This window comes from Astatotilapia calliptera, chromosome 5 (assembly GCF_900246225.1).
Source record: "Astatotilapia calliptera chromosome 5, fAstCal1.2, whole genome shotgun sequence".
NCBI lineage: Eukaryota > Metazoa > Chordata > Actinopteri > Cichliformes > Cichlidae > Astatotilapia > Astatotilapia calliptera.
The window spans coordinates 2,062,408-2,070,221 of NC_039306.1; positions in this window are offsets into that span (position 1 = coordinate 2,062,408).

Genomic DNA, 7,814 nt, shown 5'->3' on the forward strand with positions numbered 1-7,814 from the left:
CGAGCCGAATAAACTGAATATCAAACGCTGGAATCGCCAGTTTCTGTCTGACATTTGGAGCAGAACCGCCGCCGGACAGAAAGACGGACACACGATGTGAGGGAAAACTTGAAAAAGCATCAATGTGAAAAGTTTCCCTCCCTCTGGAGCTCGTCTCTAAATTAACTCATTGATCTGAGCTCGTGACTTTAAATAAAAGTGTCTCAGTGTTTAGAAGCAGAGCTTCAGCTGTAATTAGCAGGCTTGTCTTCCACAGACTCTGCGAGCCTCGACCGGCTTTTATGAAGCTAATTGTCTGACCTACAAAGGTGGCAGGCCTCACTACCCTCCGGTGGTAACCAGCTGCTGGGTTAAACGACCAGTGCGCACCACACGGAGGCTGAGACACACCAGCGTGCGAGCAGACGTGGACTCGATCCATAATTCTTTGAGTTGGTAAAGAGGCAAAAAGATGAAAGTTTCCTAAAAATCCGTCGGATGTGCAGATGTGTGACAGCTGTGTGTCCATAAACTGTATGTAAAAGATGGAGGTTAATGTGAGTCCCACACTGAGTGTTTTTGCTGCGCTCACAGGTGTCATCAAGTTCCTGTTCTGACTGTGAACGTGACATGTAAACACTTTGAGTTATCTTACGTTTATGTTTCCACCCGTGCGTCGTCGCTGTGACGTCTGCCACCCTCACACTCTGCAGGGCCAGAATGCAGCCGGCGGGTTCCAGCTCCCGGGTCTGTTTTATAGAAGTTAAGCCGCGACACCCACCCCACCCCCCACCTCTAAGCTTAGATAATTTGCTGTGCATGAGAAAAGAATCCATCTAACACTTAAATGTCCAACTCCACCCTTCAGCTTCCACCTCCCGTCGTTGCACCACCGATGCTCAAATGCTGGTGAAAAATTCAGACATGACAAGATGCAGAATTCCGGCTCGACGCAGGGCAAAGATGATTCGGGATTATTTTTCTTTGACTCTTTGTGCTGCTCACACAAAGTCGAAGTACACAGAAGCTCTTCTTTCCTGTGCAGCGCTCAAAGCGACTCACAAACAGGCTTTTAAAGCGCGCTGACAGTTTGGTGTTACTCTGCTGGAGGTGGAAGCTCCTCGGAGTGGGAGGAAAGTCGAAAAAGAGCGAGACCAAACCAAAGTGAAGAACAAACCTGTTCCACAAAATGGAGGGCAGAAAATGTCAAGCTGGTTAGTGATGCTGCATTCCCTCAGCCAATACCGAAGCGCGCTGTGGAAAAACAGTAAATCCCTCCAGAGCGGAGAGCGCCGCGGTCACAGTTAGCGCCGCTAAGAAATGAAAAGAATCCTCATTCAGTCACGATCGCTTTTAAATAACTTCTTTTTATCTGACTTCAACTTCTGCTCACCAGAAAAGTGGGAGAAATCATTTTCTCTTCAGTCTGAACCGATAATTATGACACATTTACAGAAACTGATTAACAGAGGAGAGGAAACCTGACCATGTGACTAAATCACACAAAGCTCTGCTGCTTGGTTTAAAGAAGCGCGCCTGAAAGTAAGTTCAAGGGGTCATGCGTGAAATCTCCAAAATAATAGTGAGAGCTGATTAAATGAGGAAAGTTAAAACTGCGAGCAGCATGTGGAGAGAAGTGATGGAACGGAGATGATAATGAGCTCGGTGTGTGCTCAGATCTCAACACACAGTTTCTTCTGCCTCTGGTTCTGTGTGATGTCAGAGATAGGGCAGCCAATCGGAAGAAAGCCAGCTAAAAGAGGGAGGAGCTAAAGCAGCTTGAGGTTAAATGGCTGAACTCAGGCCTGGAAAGAGATGAAGGATGATTTTGAACTGTGAATCATGCAAAGCTACTCTAGGAGAGGCGACGTAAGGGGCTGGCTCTGTGACTCAGAGCTTTGAGTTTCTTTGGTCTTGTTGATCTCTTGTGTTAAAGTAATGTTTAGTTTGTGTAATGCTCTCAGTTAAGGTTGTTGTTGAGTTGTTTTGTATTCTAGTTACTTCTGTGTGTCTTAGTTGAGTCTTCGTCTGTCTCAGGTTTCAGGTCTCCGTGTTTTTGAGTCTTTTCCTGTCCTCTGTGTAGTCTGTCTTGTCCCTTATATTAAACGTGTAAGTTATGCCCGTACCATCGACTCCCTTCGCCGTTCCCAGTTTCCTCTCCTTTTGTTCCTTGCCTCTGCAGTCTGTCATCTGTTTTATGTCTACATGCTGCATTGTTAAGCTTTTGTTGTCATGTTGATATCTCTCCATGTTTCCTGTGTTATTTTGAAAGGCCGATCGTGGCTCAACAGTTGGCACTTGTGCCAGTTCGAGCCCCGGCTCGGACACTCACGGTCGTTGTGTCCTTGGGCAAGACACGTCACCTACCGCCTACTGGTGATGGTCAGAGGGGCCGATGGCGCGATATGGCAGCCTCGCCTCTGTCAGTCTGCCCCAGGGCAGCTGTGGCTACACCTGTAGCTGCCTCCACCAGTGTGTGAATGTGAGAGTGAATGAATAGTGGCATTGTAAAGCGCTATATAAATGCCATCCATTATTATTATTATTATTATTAAAGGTCTGGTGTTTCCATGTTGAGTGTGTTTAGTTTCACTTCCACTGTGGTGTCATGTTTGTTTGTGGCAGCTGTGTTTCCCCTCTATCCTCCTCTGTTCAGTGCGTCTGTTTTCCTCTCTCCACGTCACATCAAGTATTTCATGAGTGTGTTGTGGTCATGTTGATGTTTAATATTTGCCTAGTAATAGTTTCTTGCATGCTGCTGCTCAGAATCATGTTAATGTCTCTTTGTCATAGTCTAGGTTTTCCCAGTTTAGGCTCTAGTTTTAGTTTATGCCCCTGTACAGGCCTAATAAACGACTCGTTCTTTGTTAATATTCAGCTCCATCTCCTCCGTGTCTGCTCTGGGGTCGGCACCAACACACCGGCCCGTCTGGCTGTGACAGTTCTACGCCTGCCCTGTTTGTTGTCCTTTAATCGAAGTGTGTGTTTGATAAAAATGATGCCAAAATAATAAAGCTAAGCTGAACTAAATAAAAGTGTCTCCTGTTGGAGCGAAATGAGCAGCAGGACACAAATGAGCAGGAACGCCAGCACAGCTGATTATTCCGCTCGTTGCTGTTTTGGACCCAGAGGCAGCAGGCGGCTGACACGTGCAGATGTGACCCTGCATGGGTGAATGTGCTGATAGCGGTGATGTTCTTCCAGACATGCTGTCATTATCAACAAGAGCGTGCACGCTGTCTCCTCCCTGACGAACATATCACGCTCCGAGTATCCTTCGCTTAGAGATGGAAGCAGCGCAGGAATTTGAAATGATGTTTTGTAAATGAAACCTCTGATTCTGACCGATGCCAGGAGCGTAATAGTTGCCTTTTGGCGGGCATGTTGGTCCGCGGCGCCTCAGCGTACCATGTGTGCCTACATTTGCAGCATGTATGGCCCCAGTGGGAGCTGAAGCCCAAACACTGGCAGTGTTAGTGCCGTACTTCATTAATTCAGCACCACAGGATGGCGAAAACTTTCCAGCTTCTGCCACCCTCACTGGTGGAGAGCAGCCGTCATATCCACCAGCAGAACACAGCAAATGCTCGCTGCGCCTCTTCCACCTCCCAAAAGAGGAGCATATGTCGAGCTGGTCTGTGGTTCTGACTCCAACTACGTTAAATAAGCTGCCGTGTATTTCCAGGACTCTGGAGTTATTCTGATGGAGTTACGGCCCTCTTAATTTAACTCAAAACTCATTGGTCCCGCCTGCTTCTGTGAGATTAACGGGTTTAAAGGACAGACGTTGCTTCAGATCCTTCAAATACACCTCACATCTCTAAATAACTGCCCGGCCTGGTCTCTAGCCTATTACATGACAGAATGTGAATCTGTGAGTGTGAGACAAAGGAGAGCATGAAAGAGACAGCCACAGCCATGAAAATGAGAACAGGCGTTCAGTCTGTCAGTCTGCAGCACTGAGCCGTCCTCGTTTCCCCACGAAAAACGAAAACTCCAAACAATGGCCTTAATTTCCCCTCATCAGGAGGATTCCTAAAGTCCTGGAGCTCAGCTCGGGCCGGGCTCCAGTCCTTCAATCACTGGGACAACAAAGCCTATTGTGTGCTTTTAATGAGAAGCCTCTTATTCTGGTGTTGGGAGTGGATGTCATGTAAGAGTGCGATCATTAGAGGAAACCATTAAAAAAGAAGATGTTGAAACTAAAAAATGGATTTCTTTATGTCTGAGGAGCGTTTCCCCACAGCGCTTCTTTAACGCCACTTGGCTGTAGTCTGAGAACCAGATGAGCCCACACAGAAACATTCATCAGCTCACTCACTGATGACCTCTGTGAGATTTAAATTAGGATTTGGATTATGTGTGAGTGTGTGAGTGTCCGTTAGTTGAACTTCAGATTCAGGGGTGTAATGCTGTTTCCGTCCTGGTTGTTAAACTTGGACCACCTGTTCATCCTCTCGTGAATGTTTGAGGGTGCGTGGCAGTGGGTGCCCAGCCAGTACATGTATTTGTGGACGACACCCTCGCGGGATACATTAGGAGTATCTGGCCTGTTACTACGAGCCATTCGGTCCCTGTACAACCACAGTGAGAGCTTGGTTTGTATTTCCAACAATATGCCAGACTCCTTTCCAGGGGAAAGGCAGAGTGCCCACTCTGGTCAGGGTGAGTTGTTGCCCCATATGGAGGAGTTTAAGTATTCTGAGGAGAAGGAGACAGATTTGTACAGCGATGGCAATGATGCAGACACTGCACCGATCTGTAGCTTCATGAGCTCACTCTAACCTTAAACACGAGCTGGGGGATGCAAGACACAGAAACGAGCCTCCTGTGAAGGCTCGGTCATTGGAGTGAACCTGGAGTAGAGGCGCTGCTGCTCCACGCTGAAAGGAGCCGGTCAGGTATCTGACTAGCATGCCTCCTGGATGCTTTCTTGGTCAGGTGTTACAGACATATCCAATGTCCCGAGACTCAGGAAGGATTATTTCTCTCTGCTGGTTTCAGGGTAAGGGAAGTCTGGGCCCCACAACCAGACCCGGAGAAGAGGCAGGAAATGGATGGATTGTGACTTTTAATCAGCTTCCTGGAGAACGTGTTTATAACTCACCTGTTTAAATTGTATTAAGGCTTCAGGTTTGCATTGTTAGGGGTGTGTCCTCGTTGACTGACAGGTGGATGGTGACACAGGTGGCTGTAGCTGCTAGCTGTCTGCTAGCTCTACCTGAACTGGACCTCTGGACTGTGTTTGTGCTCTCGAAGCATTTTGGATGTAATTCTCTGACTAATAATATGGCCGCTGTGAGGTAACTGTAATAACAGGACATCCTGTCTTAGCTCCAGGTTTGGGGCAAATCCCGGATTTCCATTGGATGCTGCTGGTCAGCAGGTGTTTGTACCTGAGTTTCATCCTGTGCTCTAAAAAACAACATGGCGACCTCCAAACACTAAAGCTGAGGTTTCAAAATGAAGAGCCCCGAACCAGGTTCTGACATCATGGCAGTGATGTCCATTTTAATGGTGACATCATCACTATTAAAGTTCCAGGTTGTATTTTACACCAACCTTTGTGTATTTTACAGAGTGAAAGTTGGATAAAAATCCAAACACTGAGAATAATAACTCATCTTCTCTGCAGAGACGAGCCTAAAATTACAAATGTGGCAAATAATCCAGTTAAAAATGAATCCCTGAGTGAACGGATAACATGTGCTGGCATGGAAATACACATTGGACCAGAGGATGGGAGCAGAAGGACTTTAAAATACAGTTCACCTCTCTGCAATGTTTGGCATCCCCCCAACTTGAACTTATCTGGCCCCCTCAAACAGGCCTTCTCCTTTACCTCTTTACTAGCTCGGAGGCTTATTGTGTTGAAGTGGAAGCTTCCCCAGCTCATGACCATTAGGTGAGGGAAGTACTCTTTAACTTAAAGTTAGAAAAACTTAGATTCTAGTAGGAAATTTAACAAAACCTGAAAATAATTTCTCTTACTGGTCGACACCATGACTTTACTTCCTGAGACTGGAGCGAACCGAGCGAGGCTGCATTATAAAGTTTGGGGGGTTTTGTTATGCTTGTTACTCCCTCTCGTTCGTGTGTGCGGTATGTGTATGGGCGTGTGACTGGGTGATGGGGCTTGAGACTGGATCTCTGCGGTGTCTTGTCTAGTGTGGACCTGGAAGAGGGAGCGTCCGGGATGGGGGGTTGGAGGGTAAAATGGACATTTAATTGTTCTGAAATCAAAATCGACTTTGCTGTTGCTAAAGTTGGAACATAAAATACAGTTCACTGCAACAAATATCAGGTTTCTTTTTGTTGTTGCAGCTGTTGACACACTTCAGGACGGATGAAACGATCATTCTGGGTTTGGTGTGCAGACGGTTTGTCTGAGCACGTGAGCAGATGTACTCGTCCTGACAGTAATGGATGTAGTTTTTGTTTTTGTGCTTGCGTTGCTGTGTTTGTATAATTTCATTATACTCTCATTGTTTGATCATCTGGATCATTGTGCGTCTGCTCGTTATGTATTCATGCTGAAAGAGAGAGCGGGGGGGGGCACCCTAAACAAACAGAAGAAGAAGAAAGAATGGTTTGGCGGGCGACAAACAAGGCGCCGTTATTGCAGAGAGAAACACCCGAGGCTGTAATCCTGATATTTATTCAGACGTGCCTAATCCCCCTCACCATCCTGACAGGAAACTTTAAATGACAGGCAGCCGCACATCACTGTCTGAAACATCTGCAGCACGCAGCGAAACCGGAGCTACGTTTGGGAGCGTCGCTTCGTGCTGCAGGTCTGAGTGGTGTTGCTGTAGACCAGAACGAGCTGTAGCTGTCAGCTATAATTAATATAAAACGCTTTAATATCATTAAAAGTGAAGAATTACGATTGAAGCATATTGCACTCGCTAGCTTTACCTCAGGTGGTGATGGGACGGTTTTGAGTGGAAAATCACTTCACTTATAACAGGAACAGGTAACGTTAATGTCAGCTCCACAGGTTTGCTGCAAATGCATTTATGGAAGTAATATTTTTTAAAAAGTCATTTCCTGCAGTCGAGAAGGGCCAACGTGCACATCATTATCTGTCCACTATCTTCATCCGATTCAGGCCGAAGGCGATCGGGGAGAGACGCGGGTACACCTAGGACAGGTCACCAGCTGGCAGGCGGAGTCAAACCCGGGACATCGCCATGGTACCCGTGACAAACATCACTAATACACTAACAGCATCAGAGCCTGAAAATGAAAAGCACGTTCACTCAGTGACCAGGAACAGCTCACGATCAGCTGAGATTAATGTTTCTATTAGCCTGCGTCATATTTGTCAGGACCCAGCTGTGACGTGTCGTTTATGATTCCTGTAATTAACGTACGCAGCAGTAACTGTCATTCACTAATGAGCCACGTGTGCGGCTGCACTTATGATGGGATTAAAGTTAAAGCGGTTTGATCATGGGGGTGATCAATGAGGAAATAAAGCAGTCACATGACAGAAGTTATTAGTGACACAGATGAGCCATTGCTACATTGTAACATTAAAATGTTATTAGAATTAGAAGAAGAAGATTTATTCCGACTGTAGACGGAGACCAATGTAACAGTGATGACTGATGAGTTTCACTACCTGAGGTCAACCATCCAAAGAGAGGTGAAGAGAGCTGCAGGCAGGGTGGAGCAGGTGGAGATGAGTGTCATAGCGATTTGTGTCAGAAGGAGAGCAGCAAGTGAGAGTGAAAGGGAGGGTTTAAAGATGGCAGTGAGAGCTGCTGTGATGGTTGGGAGGCGGGGGAGCTGAGCCGAAGATGTTCAGGACACACCTCACACTGGCAGAG